The following is a 22,869-nucleotide window of genomic DNA, read 5'->3' as shown; positions in this document are numbered from 1 at the left end:
ACCGCTGGCAGGATCAGTCTCGCGAGGGCGCCTGGAGGGATCAGCCTCGTGAGGATAGTCCTCAAGGCAACGCCGAACTCCTTCCGTTGCCGCCACTGCCAAGAAGGAATGACGAACACCATCAAGACGAGGGGGCTGGGGGCTTCCAGGAACCGCGTGCTATCGCCTGCATCTTGGGCGGAGCCCAGGCCCCAGCCTCACAGCGTATCTTCAAGCAGTTTGCTCGTGAAGTGAATGCAGTCCTCCCCAAGCTCGAAGCCACACACCCACTCAGATGGTCCCAGTGCCCCATCATGTCCAACTCGGCAAATCAGCTCAATTGCGCAGCTACCACTGGCGCCCTCCTGATGCTTTGCTCCCCAGTCATCAGCAACGTGCAAGTTACCAAGACCCTCATCGACGGTGGCGCAGGGTTCAACGTCCTGTCCGTCGACACATTCGACAACCTCCAAGTTCCATATGACCAGCTTCAGCCTACCAAGCCTTTCTCAGGAGTGACCGACGGTTCCACCACACCGATAGGGCAGGTCCGCCTCCCTGTCACCTTCGAGGAACGCAAGAACTACCACACCGAGTTCATCGACTTCGACATTGCGCACATCCGTCTGCCGGACTCGGGTATCCAGCCCTGGCCAAGTTCATGGCGGTGACCCATCACGGCTACAATGTCCTCAAGATGCCGGGAAGCGGCGGGATCATCATGGTCCCATGTGAAGAAAGAGATGCGGTGTGCTCCCTCGAGCGTGCCTTCCAAGCTGCAGCAATTGACGACCCCGACAGCAAGGGCGAGGGCCCTCCTGAGGTCATCCCCAAGAAGAAGAAGAAGAAGCTGCGTCGTGCAGGACCTCAGAAGGGTGGCGTCACAGCCGGAGCCTCGTCAGGATCAGCACCTGCTCCCGGGGCGCCTCTCTCCATAGCATAGGAAGGCGCGCCCGGCGCCCTTCTCGGGCAAGGCTCGGGGGCTTTCTTTTGGAAGGCCTCAGACCTTGCCCACATCACAAGGGAGGCGCTTGGGCACCACCTAGAGGTGCGCTTCACGGCATGTTTCCCTCAGGAGGGCACATGGCAAGGATCGCCCACCGTTCAGGAGTTCGTCACCAAGACCAACCAGGAATTGCAAGACGCAAGGGCCATGCGCGGCGACCGCCGCTCACGAGGCACGGGTTCCCATCCAGGTGAGGATGTCGGGCTGCGCGTCTGCATTGACGTTCCAGGGCCCAACAGGGCCGCTTCTTAGGAGCTTTTATGGCCTTCGCGCATGGGACGCAGCGAGGACCCACCGCACAGCTACATTCGCATGCCCTTCAGCCTGCCGAGCGTGTCGTCTGCCTACCAGCGCAACTTGCGGTGCATCCTAGCAGCTCAGGAGGCCAGGCACCACGCCGTCCTGATGGAGATGGAGACGGTCCTCAAGGAACCACCTAAGCCCCAGAGCCTCCTGAGGCTCAGGGCCCCGGTGGCTCGTGAGGAGCAACCCCTTCGCTACGCACCTTCAGCTGCCCCAAGTCTCCTTCGTCAACATAACCAGGTGACATTTTCCAAGTTCATTTAGCTGGGAGCATCCCTCAGGCTACATCATTCCCATGTCGCGTGGGTCCATCCCTGTGGCACGTATCCCTTTTTATGTCTTTAGTTTACCTTGTTGGGAGCACCACTCGGGCTGCATCATCCCCAAGCCGCTCGGGCAGATGCAGTGGCACGTATCTCCCATGCACTTACTTGAGCCTGCTACTCTCATGTTTAATCTACCTATGATTACTACTTGCTCGATCGCCACCCATCTTGGGGACCGCGCGCCGGCCATCTTTCTTCGGCACCCTTCGCGTGAGTAAGTTGAGCACGGCGTCTGTGCTCGGGCCCGTCCCTGCAGCGTCGATAAATCCAACGACTGAGCTCTGTCTCGCGGGCCGGCCCCATTTACGTCACCTCCTGGGGTCGTTGGTGCTTGGCTTTCCCATGCGATAACGTCAGGAGATTCGTTCGGCGCAGGTTGTCTGACCACCTCGCAGGACCAGCATAGCGAACAAGAACCAAGACTAGGCGCAACCTGCCTTGAGGTAGGGCCTCGTGAGTCCCGCGCTGGCTCACGAGTGCCCATATACACCTCGTCTAGCCCTGTCGTGCAAGCCACATGTCAGGGCGGGGCTGTATACACCCCGGGGGCTCTCCGCAGAGGGAGCCCCCCTCCCACGCACAAGTGGAAGCACCATGCTCCGCGCTGGCCGTCGACACTGCCGAGGAGCGGCTATGCCCGTGCACAAGCGGAAGCACTATGCTCTGCGCTGGTGGTAAACAACCGAGGGCGGCTTCACGTTCGTACCAACCTCAGGGAGCCATAGAGCTTAGCGTACGGCCTCATCGCAACGCCTCCCCTCGGGAGAGCCGCGCGAGGGGGCTGGGCACGGGGGCTGCGCTCGGGTCACGCCCAAGCGTATGCCACCCAACCAGGTCTCCCGGACCTGGGGGCTGTGCTCGGGTCACGCCCAAGTGCACGCCACCCAACCAGGTCTCCCGGACCTAGTCGTCACACGCCCCTCCTGAGCCGAGCCTCGGCGAGGGCAAAGGTATAGAGATTGTTTGCACGTCAAGGGGGACTCATGAGCATCGCGACTCAGGAGCCTAACTGGTCACGTATCCCCTCACTCCTTGGTCCGTCTTGGTATCCGGTCGGCCCAACGGTGGTTGAGGTATGCGCGGGGCCGGGCTCTGCCGATGTAGAACATTAACCTATCCTCACATACTCTCCCTGTAAGCTGTTTGCGCATCAAGGGGGATTCCTGAGCATCGCGACTCAGGAGCCTAACTGGTCACGTAGCTCCTCACTCCCTGGTCCGTCCTGTTCTCCGGTCGGCCCAACGGCAGTTGAGGTATGCACGGGGCCGGGCTCTGCCAACGCAGAACACAAAGCAAATAGGATGAAAATCGCAAAATCTCAAAGCAAATATTACAAGACATATTGTCCTCACAATATCAAATGGAAGTTTTAACGCCTCCACGAGGCCTGATGCGTATTGCAGGAATGAAACAGGAAAGCAGCTGCAGGTCACCCCTGGACACCGCCATCGCCTACAGAAGGTACTCCGCCCTTGGTAGCGTCGTCTTCACATGCACCGCCAGCTGCAGGATCGGTGGCATCGCCGGTCGAGGGTGCGAGGACGAAGCCGCGAAACTTCTTCAGTAGGGCCTCCACCTAACCTTTCACGGCTGCGGCGGTGGCCGCATAATGTTCATCAGCTATAGGCTCCAGCTGCTTGTCGAGACAAGCATTGGGGTTGCGAAGGTACAGATGGCTGAAGATACGCATCAGCGCAGCTGAAGAAAGGACACGAGCCTCTGCCTCAGCCATGGGACCGATGCCCTCCACGGCTTCCTCAAGCGCCTTCACCAAGTGGGGAAGCAGCTGACCAGGGCCATCCTCGTCGGTGGTCAGCGGCTTCTCCAGGCCCTTCTTGTACAGTGACTTCAGCACCACGCTGGACCTCTTCTCATGAAGCGAGAAGGCCACGCGGTCTTCGGCCAGGACCTTCGCCTTGGTTTCGAGCTCGGCCTCCCTCGCCTTCTCCTTCCGCTCTAGCTCCTCTAGTCGGCTGCGCTCCCTGGCCTGTGCCTTCGTTAGCTCCCCCAACTCGGTATCGCGGCCCTTGATGGCGTCCTCCTGAGCCTTCATCTCCTCCTCCTTTGCTTTGCGGTAACGTGTTTCTTTTGTGCGCTCATCGCACAGGCTCTTCAGCTCACCCTCCAGCTTTTGGCAGTGGTTGCGGGCGGCCTCGGCGTCCTTCGGCGCCGCCTCGCAATCGGCCGCAGCTCTGGCAGCGGCCTGCTTCTCCTTCTCGGAGGCCGCCGCGGCCTGGCTCAGCGACGCTCGAACTGCCAAGTCAGAATGAAGCCAGCCTGAGGCCAGTTCCAGGCGCCCGACCACTAGGTGCGGGTCCACGCCTAGGAGGTCTTCCCGCAGCTTGGCCATCCCCGAGAAGACACGCTGCAAGACTACGGAGGGAGCAGAAGAATTTGGGGCCAGAGGCGCAGGAGCAGGAGGAGGCGACGTCGTTACCAGAGCCTATAAGATCAAGGGCTCCGGAGCCCTTGGGACCTCATCAGCCGAGCGGGTGCCGGCACTTCCGGAGCCGGCGGGGCCATGGGGGCTGATTCCTCCTGCCGATGCTCCTCTTGGCCTCGCAAGGGCGACCAGGCCAGAGAGGTGCGGGTGCTGTCGCCTCTCTTCTCCGCAGAGGGGGGCACGGCCACGGCATCCTCCTTCCTCTTCTTTGCTGAAGACACCGGCCTGATCAAGCAAGGGCGAATGCCAGAAAATAGCAAGTACAAGCAGGAACAAGACAAAGCTCGAAGCACTTACTAATCCACTATGACAAAGTCTACCTTACGCTTGGGGAGCCTGAAACCCAAAAGTGTCGGGGCCTGAGGAGTGGGCACACGGGCTCCGGGGCCAGAAGACGGCGCATCAGAAGGGCCGGAGCCGGCTCCAGGCGGTGTCAAGTTAGAGGCAGCATCTCAAGAGACTAGCGACGATCCACCCCTTGTCGGGATGAGGGGCAGCTCCCTCTCCTCCTGGTGGGCGTCGACCTCGGCGTCGTCTGGCAGAGCGCGGAGGATGTCGGCCTTGCTCAAGGAGGATTTCTCCCCCATCTCCTCGGGGGTCTCCTTCGAGTCCTCCTCCCCCTCTTCCTCCCCGCGGGACTCGTCAGAAGACACCTCCACCGGCTTCGGCGTTGCAGAGGCCCCAGCAAGCGCCGGCGGCACCAGCCCACGCACGTCAAAGGTCGGCCTGGAGGCAACGAATTGCTCCCAGTCCTTGCAATGGAACAAAGGAAGAAAGGCGCTCGGCGGGTACTCTTGGTTATCCCCAACCAAGAGGCGCAGAACTGCAGTCAGCTCGTCATCACGCAAGGCCACCGAGCTCAGACGAATATTGTCTTCTTCATCTCCAAGCTTCCACAAAGGGAGCGCATGCCCCTGAAGTGGAGCAACACGCAGCATCAAGAATTCCTTTAGGAGCATGGCCCCTGTCACCTTGGCCTCCTTCGCATCGCCTGGCTTCAAATCGATCTTCATCTGCTCCAACACCGACGACGCCCTCTCGTCGGTGAGCTCTACAGGAGACCACCCCTTGTCAGACTAGGGCGCCTCCATCGGCAGTTCCAAGCGTGGATGGACGCACTTGGCACTCATCATGACCCATTTGGCCCTGATGTTGTCAACCCTCTCCCGGTGTTCGAGATCAAGTTGGCCTGGCCGGCCACGATGAAGTTGGCACACCCGGAGATATGGCCGACGGTGAGGCGGAGGAAGAAGTGGCGCAACAGTGCCACAGGCGGCATCACGCCCTGGTACGCCTCGAAATAGTAGGCGGATATAGACAAGAGAAGAATGGAGTTGGGATGGAGATGCAGCGCCTGCAGCCCGAAGTGGTCGAGGACCTCGAAAAAGAAATCAGAAAAAGGGGGGAACCAACCCGGCGGCGATGCTGCTCGTGAAGAAAGGGAAGAAGGTGCTTCCCTCAGGCTCCGGCGCGTCAGAGGCAAGCCAGAGCTCCGTCTTCCCCCTGTCGTTGCTCTCCCCTGCTGTCAGCAAGTGCGTGGAGGGCTAGGTTCTTCTCCGTGACATTGGGCGCATCGAGGGCTGGCTCGAACCAAGCCAGCGCCGAGGAGGACTTGACCTTGCGCGGCGCCATTGGTCGCAGGTGCAGAGCGAGGTTGGAGCAGATCTGGAGGTTTCGGCAGCATGGAGCAAGAAAGGGGATCTGGAGCTAGGCGAGGAAGAAGCAATGAAGGCAAGCACTGTCTGCGCCAGCCTTTTTGTCAAGATGGGCAGTTGCCGAGGCAGCGTGGGGAAGTGGAGACGCCCATGTCCAATCAACTGCTACGCATCAACCGAGGCCGCATGCTTTTGGGGCCCGCGGCGCTCCGCGCTTGACCTTTGGCTTCGCCTTGAAGCCAAGCCCGAGCGTGCCTTGGGCCCGAGGGCTACCGTCGGCGTTCTGGGAACGGGGTTCCCCAGACTTGCCTGACTGCGGCCCACGGCATGGCTGAGCTAGCAGGTCTGTACGGCCCATCTTCATCGACGAGGTATTCAAGACCCTCGCGAGGCGGACGACGCAAGACCTCCTCAGGAGCGCCCTCGCCAGGCAGGCTCACGAGGGGCGGAGAGATCAAGGCAAGGCAAACCTCGCGAGGTCCTCGTGACGTGAGCCATGATGATCGAGACCAGGCGGGCGCCAGGTGGGCGCCAGCGCGTGCAGTGTCCTTGCTTCCTCTTTGGTGCCAAGGGGCCAAGCGCAGGCGCGGAGTACCGAGGCATCAAGCAAAGGTTTCCATATTGGTGCAACGAGACCAAGACCAGCAGGATGGCAAGACGGAGGTCACCATGGAGCCCAAGACGGCGTCACCACCAGAGCCTTTTGCAGGCAAAGACTACTTTTGTTAGGATAAGCTGTACTAGTTGCCCCCTTTCAAATTGGCCGCTGTTGGCTCCCTTCCCGCTCAATATTTGGGGAGAGGACCATGGCCTATATAAGTACAACTAGCCATCACAGTAAAGAGACGGGACGAGAGAAGGAAGAACTCATTCAGAGGCATCTCACCCGCACAAGTTCGCCAAGCACAAGAACATCTCAACCTCCGGAGGTTGTTCTTCCCCTTGTACTGTTCATCATTAGCCCAAGAGGAAATCCACCACCAGCACACTGGAGTAGGGTATTACACCACAACGGTGGCCCGAACCAGTACAAATCTTGTGTCTTTGTGTTGCAAGTTCATGGAGTTCATCCGCGAGATCTTAGCGAGCTAGGGCGTGGATCGATAGGGAGAAAACCTTCGCGCGCACCCCAGTGTTCGAACCTCGAGGGTTTTTGCCGGAACCCGTGATCCGACAAGCGCTGATAAACCTAAGAGACCGAGCTCTGGCTCACGGCTGGCCCCGCGCACGTCACCTCACTAGGTCCTTAGTGCCTTCGTCTTCTTGCGGAAAGATCACCTACAGGATAGCAAGCACGACTGTGTGCTATGTTTTCTTTCTTCGGCTAACTCGCAGGAATCTCCGGAGCCGGGACCACGAGCGGCCCCGCCAGCACCTTGAGGCACAACCCCTCCTAGGCACCCTCTCAAAGCCAACCACTCTTTTTTCACGGAAATTGCTTGTACATTAAAGGGGGCCCCCCTGAGCACCGTGCCTCAGGGGCTCCTACTGGCTCTCGAGCCCTCATCCCCTGGCCTTGACCACAACATCGCAACCTGGCATACCAGCGGCGACTGAGCCTCGCTCGAGGGCCAGGACCCGAGGACGTAGAGCATCCAAACGAGTGGGAAGGATGGGGTCGGCATGAGTCCTTCCTAGGGGCGCCACCAGGAGAAGGACATAGTCTGACATCGCACAGGAAGCTGTCCTCGCGGCGAAGGAATCACCGCAGGCTCGCCAAGATAAGTCGCCTTACACGCGCAGGCGTGAACCCTATGATCAGCGCTTTGTCTCTAGCGATCTCGCTCGGGCAAGGATGTCTCCCTTTTAGTCCTTTCGGAGCCGCTTGCGTGCCAAAGGGGACCCCCTGAGCATCGCGCCTCAGGGGCTCTTACCGGACCTCGGGCCGCTCACCTCCTGACCTTGACCACGGGATCGCGACCTGGCATACCAGCGACGGCCGAAGCTTGCCTAGGGACTGGGTCCTGCCGGCGTAGAGCACCAAGCTACCGCAAGAATGAAAGGGGGAACCATGCCAAAGCAAGAAGTGCAAACACGACATTGATTGGGAATAATAAGATTAAGACAAAAGTATCACAGTTTTTACATACCCCCGCAGGGCCCTTCATGGTTTTCCGTAGGAACAAAGCAAAATGAAAAGGGTCTCCCGAGGACCATGGCCCAAACAACGTCACCCGTGGCGTCAGGCTGGCGCCTTGCCTCCAGTAGGCCCGGGCACTGCGGCGCGACAACTCATAGCTGTTGTCGTCGCTCGAGCCATGTCCGGAGGATGCGCTGCTGCTGTCAGAAGAGTCGCGGACAAGTCCAAGGGCAATTTCACCGCAGGTGGCCCTGCTGCCTTGAACTCCTCCCCGGGGCAGCACTCCAGGTGTTGGCCATCCTCTCCGAAGACCTTGAAGAAGACCAATGACGCCCCATCATACTTGAAGTGGATGGCGTGACCTCCCTCCGGGCAGCAGGCGCGGGTGATCGCGCCCCATCCTCGAGTCATGAAGACATTGCCAGATTCGATGACCTCGACTTCCGCTTCTGAAGCTAGCTACAACAACCGTCGTGCTTCAACCATAGATCGACGGGCCCGCTCGATGGTATCTCCCTCGCCAGGGACCGCAGGAGCCGGAGCCATGTGCGCGGTGGCATTGCAGCCAACACCACGAACTCGCGTGCCGTGCCCTCGGCATGGGTCCGCAGGCGAGGTGGCCATACGGCCACCACATGTTCTTTTCCACGACCCCGCTCCTTGCAGTGGCCGCGGCAGCTCCCATGGGAGGGGCTTTGCGCGCGGGCATACACATGGACCAAAAAGCCCAGCGGAGCGCATTCATGCCAAGGCCGTGTCACCATGGGTACCACGGGCGTCATAGACACTCTGGGAAGATGGCGGGATGAAGAGGAAGAAGGAGGAGCGAGCGGCGAGAAGATGAAGAAGAGAAAGGGGCTCCACCCCCTTTCGCATTTATAGGGGAGGGAGGCCAATCGCTGGCCTCTCGTGATTCCAAGCAATGATGGTTTTTCTGCTTGCATCAGGTAGTTGTCAAGTTGGGAAGTTGCCGAGGGAGCATGGGGAAGTGGAGACGCTCACGCCCCATCAAGCTCCATGCGTCGACTCGGTCCTTAGGCGATTGGGGCCAGCGGCGCTTCAGCCTGGCCCTTTGGCTTCGCCCCAAAGCCATGTCCGAGCGCGCCTTGGGCCCGGGGGCTACTGTCGGCATTCTGGGAACCAGGGTACCCAGACTTGCCTGCCTGCGGACCACGGCATGGCTCCATCGACGGCCCAGTACTGCATCTTCAGCGCCTCCAAGACAAGACCCTCGCGAGGGACCAAACCTTGTGAGGTAGACGACATCAAGACCTCCAGAGGGAGCGGCCTCCCTAGGCTGGCTCCTGAGGAGCAGAGATTTCTATGCAAGCGCCCATCTCATGAGGTTGAGGTGACGCCAGCCATGACTAACAAGGCCAGGCGGGCGCCAATGGGCGCAGAGGAGCATGTTTCCTCTTTGGTGCAAAGGAGGCAAGCACATGCGCGGGGTCCCGAGGAATCAGCCAGAGGTTTCCATTCCCGTGCAACAAGACCAAGACCGCCAGGACGTCAGGACGGATGTCATCACTAAGCCCACTGCGGCGTCATGACCAGATGCTTTGCAGGTGAAGACATCCTTTCGTCATGATAGGATGTACTAGTTGCCCCCCTTAAAAATTGTGCACTGTGGGATCCCTTCCCTCCTTCATTTGGGGGAAGAGGACCGAGGGCACTATAAATATAGCTTAGCCACCACCAAAGAGAGGGAGAGACCACACTAGCTCACACCCACGCTAGAACAGACCTCGTGAGGTTGTTCTTCCCTTGTACTAGTTCATACTCAGCCCCCCACGAGGCTAATACACCACAAAGCAGGAGTAGGGTCTTACACCGCAAGGTGGACCGAACTTGGTTAAACTATTGTGTCCCTCTTCTTTCTTGTTCATCGAGTTAGTCTGTCAGGTTGCTCAACTGGTTGGCTGGAGAGGTCGAGTCCTTCATACACGCCCCAGATTTCGAACCTTTCTTGGGTCGAGTCCTTCGCACACGCTCCAGCTAGGCTGTCGCCTCGGAGACAAGCTAGGCGTGGGACGCCTGGGCCTTGTCCACCTCCTCCTTCAGCTTGCCCAGGCGGTCCCGCTCCATGGCTTGGTCCTTGGTTGCCTGGGCTAGCTCGGCGTCACGGTCGACAAGCGCCACCTCACGGGCCTTGAACTCCTCCTCTTACTTTTGGAGCCGTTGGCTGTGGGCGGCCTGCCCCTCACGGAGAGTCTTCGGCTCCGCCTCCACCCCACTGCAGCGCTCCTTGGAAGACGTTGTGTCGGCTAGCACCACGTCACGAGCCATGGTGGCCTCACTGGCCTCCTTCCAGCTCTCTGCGGCAGCAGCCTCGGCCCGGCCCCAGGCCGTCCTAATAGACGCGTTGGCCTGGAGCCACCCCGAGATCAGCCCCATCTGTCCCATCACCATGACCCTGTCGGCGTCCTAAAGATCGGTCCGGAGCTGATCCAACACGGTGAAGGCTTTCGCCAGAGCCTTGGGCCTAGCGAGGGGGCCGCAGTTCACCGACACAAGGGCCTAGGGAGGAGGCAGCGTAGGCGCATGAGCGGGTGTTGCCGCCGCAGCAGGGGCAGCCGGGGGCTCTGGAGCCTCCGAACCCCCCGTGGGTGTGTCACAGCCTGATTTTTTGGCCCTATCATTTTCTTTTGTTTCTCTGAGATTTTTTCTTGAGTTTTCTTTTTCCGTGGCTTTGTGCTTTGGAAACTGAAGAAGATGACCTCTTCTTTCTTTCCAGAGTGGCTTGTCATTCTCAAACCCTTCCCAAGATCTTGCCATTTTCATCCTAGCCAAACCCCAATATTCTTTTCCTTGGAAATATTCTTTTCTATTAAAGGAATAACCCAATTTCCCCTAGGTTGTGAAGCAACCTATATTTCTATCACTCCTAAAATTCCCAAATAATTCTCATAAATTGTTTGGGTCCTATCTTCCTCAAATAAGGCAAAATATTTCATTGGCCATGTTTCCCATCACGCTCAATTAGTTCTTTTGCTACTCTGTCCTGAATGACAGATTGTGAAGCAACTGCCATTTATCTTTGCCCAATTGACCCCAAACTTTTTAAACACCTTTTCTCATCCAAATAATTACCTCATGCGAAAATTCAACTTAATTTGCCTAGAAAATATTCCTGGGCAATTTTTCAAAGTTCATGTATAAGGGAATTGGTTGTGAAGGAAGTACTAGCTAGGTTAATCCAATTGAGTTGAATTTTTGCATGGTCCTTTATTTTATCAAATCAAAGCCCTCCTCAAGATTTGAGCTCATGCAATGCATCCATGTGAGCTGAGCATCAATTCTTTGTTTCTGTCCAAATTTTCAGTTAGTGAAGCAAGTATATTTTATCTTGCTCCATTATGTCTGAAAATTTTCCTAGGCCTCCTCTACCTATATAAGTTATCTCCACAAGATTTGGTCTCATTTCATCTGTCCATTTTCCCTCTAGATTTTTCCTAAGTTTCTGTATAGAGAGGTGATGTATGAACGAAGTACCATTCTAGCTTGGCCAAATGGCATGAAATTTTTATGGCCCTCTCATATGACCGTATAACCCTGCCATGTTCATTTTCATCTAAATTCATCACTCTATGTGAGTGCTTCTTCCTGTTCTCTTTTCTAGACCTATTTATGTGGTTGTTAAGCAACTATATTAAATGCTTGTCCTAATCATCTCATAATTAACAGGACTATAGTCCTTCCTAAGCTACACACCCCAGAGAACTCACGTGCCTCTTAGAATCACTCTGATGATCACTATGTAATGATCAAGTTTGCAACAGCAAACTTCAGAGCTCAATTACCATATAACCACAGAGCCTTTAACAAAGCTACCACCACAGTTGAAACCTCCCCTGGAAGAACTTACCCCTAGCAACAATTTCCAGCCATTTGGCTCTTCTTCATGCTAGCTCACGCGGTGACCACGGGGCGGACGTGCCAAACCGACGCGCTCTGGAAACCGCAGCACTGTTCTCGTTTGTTCCCTCCTCGTCTCGACTCAAAGCCATGTCTAGTAGCCTCCTCGTGATCGACCGCGTCGCCCTGACTTCACTCCCCCTCCGTCCGCTTCCTCGTCGGCGCTCGTCACCGCGCGCCCACGGGCGCACAGTGCCGACATGGCATTAATGGCGCCCCGGCCGCTTCCTTCCCGTGCCCGTTGGCCCTCTCTACCCCGTGAGCCCTCCTCTGTTGCTCCTCGTCACCGTCCACCGAGCTCGCCGGCGTGCACACGCGTACACGGACGTGCCCGAGCTGCGGCTACGCGTCAGCGGCCTCCCCTCCTTGGCCACGCCTATATAAAGGCCACCCCGAGCCACTCCGTGCTCATCAGCCTCGTCACCGCGCTCCTCTAGGCCCTCCCCACCTCTAGCCCGAGCTCTAGAGCCTCTCCTCGACCCCCATGGCGCAGTGCCTCTTGCCGGAGCCCGGCTGAACTAGCCCGAAGGCGAGCCCCTCTCTTCCGTCCACCACCACCAGAGGCCTCCGCACTACCCACCAAGCCTCCCCCTCCCCTAAACTAGTCGCTAGAGTAGTTGTGGCCGTTGTCCTCAAGATCGGCCGCCGCCTCCCTTTCTTGATGTTACCGCGCACTGCCGCCGTTCTGTCCCTCCCCGGCGCGTGATTCCCCTCTGGATGGATGTGGTGGGCCAAGCCTCGCTCGTCGGCGCCATCCCCACGGCCGAAGGCGGCCGAAGCCGGTCAGGCCGGACGCCAGCCGAGCCAGCCCCGCCTCTCCTTTGTTCTCTGTCGGGCGCGAGGAAGAAGCCAGGAGAGAAAGAGATGGATAAGGCAGGCCCCACTCGTCAGCCGCACAGCGCCACGGGCCCCCACTGCCACGCTGGATAAGTGGAAACATACTTTCCAAAAGTATGTTTTCGTCTTCAGAAAGCATATTGCTCTTCTGCTCCAGCTGTAAGTGCGCTATGCTAGTTTGAAAACGTAGTCTCTCCTTAGGCATTTTCTGTTTTCTCATTCACGGGCCTATTTGTAGAAATCTTTTTACAGATTGGTCTCTGGACTTCGTCGGGTTATAACTTTTTGCTCGAGACTTCGATTGAGGTGAGCCCAACGCCCTCATTTTCATCTCGTCGAGCCCATTCCGCTCACATCATTTTCACTTTGGTTTGACACTGTGAAAATGACCTATTTGCCCTTGCCCCTAATCAGACCCCTTCGAGAGAGAATCGTTTCCGATGAATCTTTCCACGGCTTCAACGCACTTCTCCCCAGAGCCTTCTTCATCCCCAGGCAAGCCACAACCACCATTTGCATGACAGCCATGCGGTAGCATTGGTTTTCAACTTGAACCTTCAATAACTGTATGTTTGTTTTGCTACTGCTGTCGTTATTTTTTTTATGCATATGGATCGGTGATTACCGTCATGCTATGTTTTCTTGCACCCAGTTATCATCTTCTACTTGCTAGTATTACTTTCATATTGCCATGCTTGATAGTAGTACATGTTGGGTTGGTCATGTTCTTCGGTGCATGACTAACTTCGGTTACCGAGTACCGTTGATATGCATTGTTCCTTTGCTTTAGTTGGTTAAGTGTTTACTCGGTAATATTATTGATGTGTTATGGCATGTTATTTATTGTTAATCTTAGTGGTCATGTTATACTATGAGTAGTATTGTACTTGTGATATTCATGCTCGTCATTATGCCATGCTCAGTTCGATATGATTCATTGTTGATATGGTTGATATTTATGTTGTACCCTCATGCTCATGTTGATATCATGCTCATGCATTGTAATTTGATACGTCTCCAACGTATCTATAATTTTTGATTGCTCCATGCTATATTATCTACTGTTTTGGACATTATTGTGCTTTATTATCCAGTTTTATATTATTTTCGGGACTAACCTACTAACCGGTGGCCCAGCCCAGAATTGTTGTTTTTTCCTATTTTAGGGTTTCGAAGAAAAGGAATATCAAACGGAGTCCCAACGGAATGAAACCTTCGGGAACGTGATTTTCTCAACGAACAAGACCCAGGAGACTTGGACCCTACGCCAAGACACAAAAGAGGAGGCCACGAGGTAGGGGGCCCACCTACCCCCCAGGCGCGCCCTCCACCCTCGTGGGCCCCTGTTGCTCTATCGACGTACTCCTTCCTCCTATATATACCTACGTACCCCCAAACGATCAGATACGGAGCCAAAACCCTAATTCCACCACCGTAAATTTCTGTATCCACGAGATCCCATCTTGGGGCCTGTTTCGGAGCTCCGCCGGAGGGGGCATCGATCACGGAGGGCTTCTACATCAACACCGTAGCCCCTCCGATGAAGTGCGAGTAGTTCACCTCAGACCTACGGGTCCATAGTTAGTAGCTAGATGGCCTCTTCTCTGTTTTTGGATCTCAGTACAATGTTATCCCCCTCTCTTGTGGAGAACTATTCGATGTAATCTTCTTTTTGCGGTGTGTTTGTTGAGACCGATGAATTGTGGGTTTATGATCAAGTCTATCTACGAACAATATTTGAATCTTCTCTGAATTACTTAATGTATGATTGGTTATCTTTGCAAGTCTCTTCGAATTATCAGTTTGGTTTGGCCTACTAGATTGATCTTTCTTGCAATGGGAGAAGTGCTTAGCTTTGGGTTCAATCTTGCAGTGTCCTTTCCTAGTGATAGTAGGGGCAGCAAGGCACGTATTGTATTGTTGTCATCGAGGATAACAAGATGGGGTTTTCATCATATTGCATGAGTTTATCCCTCTACATCATGTCATCTTGCTTAAGGCGTTACTCTGTTTTCATTAACTTAATACTCTAGATGCATGCTGGATAGCAGTCGATGAGTGGAGTAATAGTAGTAGATGCAGGCAGGAGTCTGTCTACTTGTCTCGAACGTGATGCCTATAGACATGATCATACCTAGATATTCTCATAACTATGCTCAATTCTGTCAATTGCTCAACAGTAATTTGTTCACCCACCGTAGAATACTTATGCACTCGAGAGAAGCCACTAGTGAAACCTATGGCCCCCGGGTCTATCTTCATCATATTAATCTCCCAATACTTAGTTATTTCCTTTGCTTTTACTTTGCTTTTATTTTACTTCACATCTTTATCACAAAAATACCAAAAATATTATCTTATCATATCTATCAGATCTCACTCTCGTAAGTGGCCGTGTAGGGATTGACAACCCCTTATCGCGTTGGTTGCGAGGATTTATTTGTTTTGTGCAGGTACGAGGGACTGGCGCGTAGCCTCCCACTGGATTGATACCTTGGTTCTCAAAAACTGAGGGAAATACTTACGCTACTTTGTTGCATCATCCCGTCCTCTTCGGGGAAAACCAACGCAGTGCTCAAGAGGTAGCAAGAAGGATTTCTGGCGCCGTTGTCGGGGAGTGAAGCGCCTTTGGTAGGTCGAATTTGGTAAGGAAAAATTTATATAGTGTGTTGAAATTTACTGTCACTTGTTACCATGGAAAGTAATCCTCTTAGGGGCTTGTTCGGGGTATCTTCACCCCAACCAGTAGAGCAAAAAGAGTTGCTCCTCAACCTACTGAATCTACTGAAAATGAAAATGTCTGCTTTGAAATTCCTTCGGGTATGATAGAAAAACTGCTAGCTAATCCTTTTTTAGGAGATGCAACAAAGCATCCTGATGAGCATCTAATATATGTGGATGAAGTTTGTGGATTATTTAAGCTTGCAGGTGTACCCGGATATGTTGTTAAGAAGAAGGTCTTCCCTTTATCTTTGAAGGGAGATGCATCGACATGGTATAGGCTATGTGATGATATGGGGTCTTGGAATTACAAACGATTGAAATTGGAATTTCATCAGAAGTTTTATCCTATGCATCTTGTTCATCATGATCACAATTATATATATAATTTTTGTCCTTGCGAAGGAGAAAGCATCACTCAAGCTTGGAGGAGGCTTAAATCAATGTTATATTCATGCCCCAATCATGACCTCTCAAGAGAAATGATTATTCAAAATTTTTATGCTCGACTTTATGATAGCAATCGCACCATGCTTGATACTTCTTGTGCTGGCTCCTTTGTGATGGAGACTATTGAATTCAAATGGGATTTATTGGAAAGAATTAAACACAACTCTAAAGATTGGGACCTCGACAATGGTAAGGAGTCAGTTATGACACCTAGTTTTGATTGTGTTAAATCTTTTATGGATATTGATGTTTTCCGTAAGTTTAGCACTAAACATGGACTTGACTCTGAGATAGTAGCTTCTTTCTGTGAATATTTTGCTACTTATGTTGATCTCCCCAAGGAGAAGTGGTTTAAATATCATCCTCCCATAGAAGTAAAAGTAGCTGCACCTATTAAAGTTGAAGAAAAGATTGTCACGTATAATGATCCTATTGTTCCTATTTCTTATGTTGAGAAACCACCTTTTCCTGTTAGGATAAAGGATCATGCTAAAGCTTCAACTGTGGTTCGTAAAAGCAATATTAAAACTTATACACCTCATGAGCAAATTAAAGTTGAACCAAATATTTCTATTGTTAAAGATATCTTGTCTAATAATATTGATGGGCATGTTATTTATTTCTACGATGGAATTGCTAGAATTGCTAAACCTTGTGCTAAAGATAAACCTAGACCTGTGGTAGGCATGCCTGTTATTTCTGTTAAAATAGGAGATCATTGTTATCATGGCTTATGTGATATGGGTGCCAGTGCTAGTGCAATACCTATTAGCCTATATAGAGAAATTATGCATGATATTGCACCTGTTGAGTTAGAAGATATTGATGTCACAATTAAACTTGCCAATAGAGATACTATTTCACCAATGGGAATTGTTAGAGATGTTGAAGTCTTGTGTGGGAAAACTAAATATCCTACGGATTTTCTGGTTCTTGCTTCCCCACAAGATAGATTTTGTCCCATTATATTTGGTAGACCCTTCTTAAACACTGTTAATGCTACCATAGATTGCAAATGGGATGTTGTTACTATCGGTTTAGATGATATGACTCATGAATTTAATTTCTCCAAATTTAGTAGACAACACCGTGAAGAAGAATTACCTAGTAAGGATGAAATTATTGGTCTTGCTTCTATTGCCGTACCTCCTAGTGATCCTTTAGAACAATATTTGCTAGACCATGAAAATGACATGTTTATGAATGAAAGAAGGGAAATAGATGAAGTATTCTTTAAACAGGAACCTATTCTAAAACACAATTTGCCTGTTGAAATCCTAGGGGATCCTCCTCCACCCAAGGGTGATCCCGTGTTTGAGCTTAAACCGTTACCTGATACTCTTAAATATGCTTATGTTGATGAGAAAAAGATATATCCTGTTATTATTAGTGCTAACCTTTTAGAGCATGGGGAGGAGAGATTATTGAAAACTCTAAAGAAGCACCGTGCTGCTATTGGGTATACTCTTGATGATCTTAAGGGCATTAGTTCCACTCTATGTCAACATAAAATTAATTTGGAACCAGTTCGTGATCATCAACGATGGCTGAATCCTAAAATGAAAGAAGTGGTAAGAAAAGAAATACTAAAGCTCCTTGAGGCAGGTATAATTTATCCCGTTGCTGATAGTCAGTGGGTAAGTCCTGTTCATTGTATCCCTAAGAAGGGAGGTATTACTGTCGTTCCTAATGATAAAGATGAATTGATTCCTCAAAGAATTATTACAGGTTATAGGATGGTAATTAATTTCCGCAAATTAAATAAGGCAACTAAAAAGGATCATTACCCCTTACCTTTTATCGATCAAATGCTAGAAAGACTATCCAAACATACACATTTTTGCTTTCTAGATGGTTATTATGGTTTCTCTCAAATACCTGTGTCAGCCAAAGATCAATCAAAGACTACTTTTACTTGCCCTTTTGGTACTTTTGCTTATAGACGTATGCCTTTTGGTCTATGTAATGCACCTGCTACCTTTCAAAGATGCATGATGGCTATATTCTCTGACTTTTTTGAAAAGATTTGTGAGGTTTTCATGGACGATTTCTCCGTCTATGGATCTTCTTTTGATGATTGCTTGAGCAACCTTGATTGAGTTTTGCAGAGATGTGAAGAAACTAATCTTGTCTTGAATTGGGAAAAGTGCCACTTTATGGTTAATGAAGGTATTGTCTTAGGGCTCAAAGTTTCTGAAAAAGGTATTGAGGTTTATAAAGCCAAAGTTGATGCTATTGAGAAGATGCCATGTCCCAAGGACATCAAAGGTATAAGAAGTTTCCTTGGCCATGCCGGATTTTATAGGAGGTTCATTAAGGACTTATCAAAAATTTCCCGGCCTCTGACTAATTTATTACAAAAAGATATACCATTTGTTTTTGATGATGATTGTGTAGAAGCATTTGAAATACTTAAGAAAGCATTGATCTCTACACCTATTGTTCAGCCACCTGATTGGAATTTACCCTTTGAAATTATGTGTGATGCTAGTGATTATGCTGTAGGTGTTGTTCTAGGGAAAAGAGTTGATAAGAAATTAAATGTTATTCAATATGCTAGCAAAACCCTAGACAATGCTCAAAGAAATTATGCTACTACTGAAAAAGAATTCTTAGCAGTTGTATTTGCTTGTGATAAGTTCAGACCTTATATTGTTGATTCTAAAGTAACTATTCACACTGATCATGATGGTATTAAATATATTATGGAAAAGAAATATGCTAAACCTAGACTTATTAGATGGGTTCTCTTGCTACAAGAATTTGACTTACATATTGTTGATAGAAAGGGAGCTGAGAACCCCGTTGCAGACAACTTGTCTAGGTTAGAAAATGTGCTTGATGACCCACTACCTATTGATGATAGCTTTCCTGATGAGCAATTAAATGTCATAAATGCTTCTCATACTACTCCATGGTATGCTGATTATGCTAATTACATTGTTGCTAAGTTTATACCACCTAGTTTTACATACCAGCAAAAGAAAAAGTTCTTCTATGATTTGAGGCATTACTTTTGGGATGACCCACATCTTTATAAAGGAGTAGACGGTGTTATTAGACATTGTGTACCTGAGCATGAACAGGAACAGATCCTACGCAAGTGTCACTCCGAAGCTTATGGAGGACACCATGCTGGAGATAGGACTGCACATAAGGTATTGCAATCTGGTTTTTATTGGCCTACTCTCTTCAAGGATGTCCGTAAGTTTGTCTTATCTTGTGATGAATGTCAAAGAATTGTTAATATTAGTTGACGTCAAGAAATGCCTATGAATTATTCACTTGTTATTGAACCATTTGATGTTTGGGGCTTTGACTATATGGGACCTTTTCCTTCCTCTAATGGATATACACATATTTTAGTTGTTGTTGATTACGTTACTAAGTGGATAGAAGCTATTCCAACTAGTAGTGCTGATCATAATATTTCTATTAAAATGCTTAAAGAAGTTATTTCCCAAGATTTGGAGTCCCTAGATATTTAATGACTAAGGGTGGTTCACATTTTATTCATGGTGCTTTCCGTAAAATGCTTGCTAAATATGATGTTAATCATAGAATTGCATCTCCTTATCACCCACAGTCTAGTGGTCAAGTAGAATTGCGTAATAGGGAGCTCAAATTAATTTTGCAAAAGACTGTTAATAGATCTAGAAAGAATTGGTCCAAGAAACTTGATGATGCATTATGGGCCTATAGAACTGCATATAAAAATCATATGGGTATGTCTCTGTATAAAATGGTTTATGGAAAAGCATGTCACTTACCTCTCGAACTAGAACACAAGGCATATTGGGCAATTGAAGAGATCAATTATGATTTTAAACTTGCCGGTGAGAAGAGGTTATTTGATATTAGCTCACTCGATGTAACACCCTCGATGCGGCTATATCTCCCACGCGTCGGAGCACGACATAGAGGCATAACCGCATTGAAGGCAATGTCGCAAGTGGGGTAATCTTCACACAACCCATGTACTGAATAAAGAAAGAGATACATAGTTGGCTTACACTCGCCATGTCACACAATAGAATAAATAACATAACATCCATCCAGATACAAACAAGGTCCGACTACGGAACCAAAATAAAGACAACCCCAAAGGCAACAATGTCCCCGATCGCCCCAACTGGGCTCCACTACTGATCAACTGGAAACGAAACAACACAACTAACACGGTCTTCATCGAGCTCCTCCTTGAGCTCGGTTGCGTCACCTGCACGGTATCATCGGCACCTGCAACTGGTTTTGGAAGTAAACTATGAGTCACGGGGACTCAGCAATCTCACACCCTCGCGATCAAGACTATTTAAGCTTATGGGTAGGGAAAAGGTATGAGGTGGAGCTGCAGCAAGCACTAGCATATATGGTGGCTAACATACGCAAAAGAGAGCGAGGAGAGAAGGCAAAGCACGGTCATGAACTAGAAGTGATCAAGAAGTGATCCTAGACTACTTACGTTCAAACATAACTCCAACACCGTGTTCACTTCCCGGACCCCGCCGAGAAGAGACCATCACGGCTACACACGCGGTTGATGCATTTTAATTAAGTTAAGTTTCAGGTTCTCTACAACCGGACATTAACAAATTCCCATCTGCCCATAACCACGGGCACGGCTTTCGAAAGTTCAAAACCCTGCAGGGGTGTCCCAACTTAGCCCATCACAAGCTCTCACGGTCAATGAAGGATATTCCTTCTCCCAGGAAGACCCGATCAGGCTCGGAATCCCGGTTACAAGACATCTCGACAATGGTAAAACTAAACCAGCAAAGTCGCCTCATGCGCCGACATCCTGATAGGAGCTGCACATATCTCGTTCTTAGGGAAACACCGGATAGGTCAAGCTATGAGTAAAACCAACCCTCAAGTTTTCCCGAGGTGGCCCCGCAGGCTGCCCGTTTCAGACCAACACTTAGAGAAGCACTGGCCCGGGGGGGGGGGGGGGGGTTAAAATAAAGATGACCCTTGGGTTGGCCGACCCAAGGGAAGGGTAATAGGTTGTTAGTGCAAATGGTAAAACCAAGGTTGGGCCTTGCTGGAGGAGTTTTATTCAAGGTGAACTGTCAAGGGGTTACCATTATAACCCAACCGTGTAAGGAACGCAAAATCAAGGAACATAACACCGGTATGATGGAAACTAGGGCGGCAAGAGTGGAACAAAACACCAGGAATAAGGCCGAGCCTTCCACCCTTTACCAAGTATATAGATGCATTAATTAAATAAGAGATATTGTGATATCCCAACAAATATCTATGTTCCAACATGGAACAAACTCCAGTCTTCACCTGCAACTAACAACGCTATAAGAGGGGCTGAGCAAAGCGGTAACATAGCCAAACAACGGTTTGCTAGGACAAGGTGGGTTAGAGGCTTGACATGGCAATATGGGAGGCATGATAAAGCATGTGATAGGTATCGCAGCATAGGCATAGCAATAGAGCGAGCAACTAGCAAGCAAAGATAGAAGTGATTTCGAGGGTCTGGTCATCTTGCCTAAGATCCCGCAAGGAAGAAGAACGAGTCCATGAAGAAGACAAACGGACGTAGAAGAACGGATCCTCACAAACACGACGTTATCGGAACTAATCCGAAGAAGCAATACCGGAAAGAAGCAAACAACATGGTAAACAACCATCACATAAACATGGCATGATGCACAACCAAGTATGATGCATGTCCGGTTTAAAGCAGCATGGCATGGTAAAGGGCACAAACAAAACTACAAGTTAAGTGGAGCTCAATATGCAACGAGTTGCATATTGACAGAACACCACATGACTTATTTAGTTATCTCTCGGTTATGTACCCAACAATATTAAGTTTTGTTAAACATGGCAAGGGGTGAAACATGAGTAGAAAACATAGTTAGGCATTTTAAATGATGCCGGAAACAACAACAATTCCGGTAAATCCCCATATGCATTTAGCAAATTAATGCAAACAACAATTTAAACATTCTTGACGTTGTTATCATGTTGCGGATGACGTTGCAAGTTTTATGAAAATGTTGATAAGAGCATTATATGAATCATTTGTCATCGTGGCGGAAACGAAAAGGGGTGCCAAGGCAACGATAACGAAACGGTGCCACGGCAACGTTCCGGTTCCGACAACTCATTGAGACGCCGGTGCAAAAGAAAGTGACGGGAGCGTGTCATGCAAGGAAGGTGGGGTGCTCCTGATTACCGGGTTTCCACATGTCGATGGCAAGACAAAAGAGGGACAACATGCACCGATAGTTCAGACTCGAGGCAAAACTAGGGTGCATCTCATACAACATGCATTCATTCATTCACGGGCGTCATCTCGAGGTTATAACTTCGAAGCGTGCATTATCGAAATGGATCAAGTTTGTAGAGGGAAGTAGGCGTTCTCGCGACGGCGGTAGTGGAAGTAGTCGTTCTCGCTTTGCAGATGTTCACACTCTGTAGGTGTTCGGGGTCAAAACAAGGAACTTGACGTCCACGGGTCTTCGAGGGTAGACGGTACATGTTCTGTAGATGTTCGAGCGACGGTAGTTGTACACGTTCACGGAGTAGTCGTACACGTTGTTGGTAGTTTGTTCACTCAACGACCGTCATCGGCAGTAGTGGAAGTAGTTGTACATGGTTGCGACGGTAACCAAACTTGGCGATCCGACGGATTACACTGGTCGTCGTGGGAACTTGGTGAATCCGAGGTCTTCGGGATTGACGGTAGTTGTACATCTCATAGTGGAACTTGATGGATCTGATGCCTTCGGACGTAGTGGTACATGTTCGTTTTTTGGAGAGATACTTGGCGTTCTTCGGTCATAGGTACTTGACATTTTTGCTACCCGGGTCTTCGGCGACAGTACTCGTACACACTCCGTAGATGTTCCGGGTCGTCACCGATCATAGTCGACGTAGTCTACATCATGGTACTTGGTATCTTGGCGCCCTCTTGGGCTTGACATCGATGAAATGGACGTGACGATGCATACTCCGTGTCCAGCGGCAGCAACAGGATGGTACACGGGGCAGGGGTCTTCGGCGACAATGTGTACAAGGACGGCGAGGTGGAGCTCGGGGAAGGAGCATGGCGCGGCAGAGGAGGGTCCCCAGCGTGCGGGGTAGCTACCTGGAGCTGCTCCGGTGACCTGCAGCTCGCAGCCGACGGCTGAAGC

Source organism: Triticum urartu, chromosome 1A (assembly GCF_056163025.1).
Source record: "Triticum urartu cultivar PI428250 chromosome 1A, HENAU_Tu73, whole genome shotgun sequence".
NCBI lineage: Eukaryota > Viridiplantae > Streptophyta > Magnoliopsida > Poales > Poaceae > Triticum > Triticum urartu.
The sequence above is the reverse complement of the archived record's forward strand: the minus strand, read 5'-3'. Positions refer to the sequence as shown.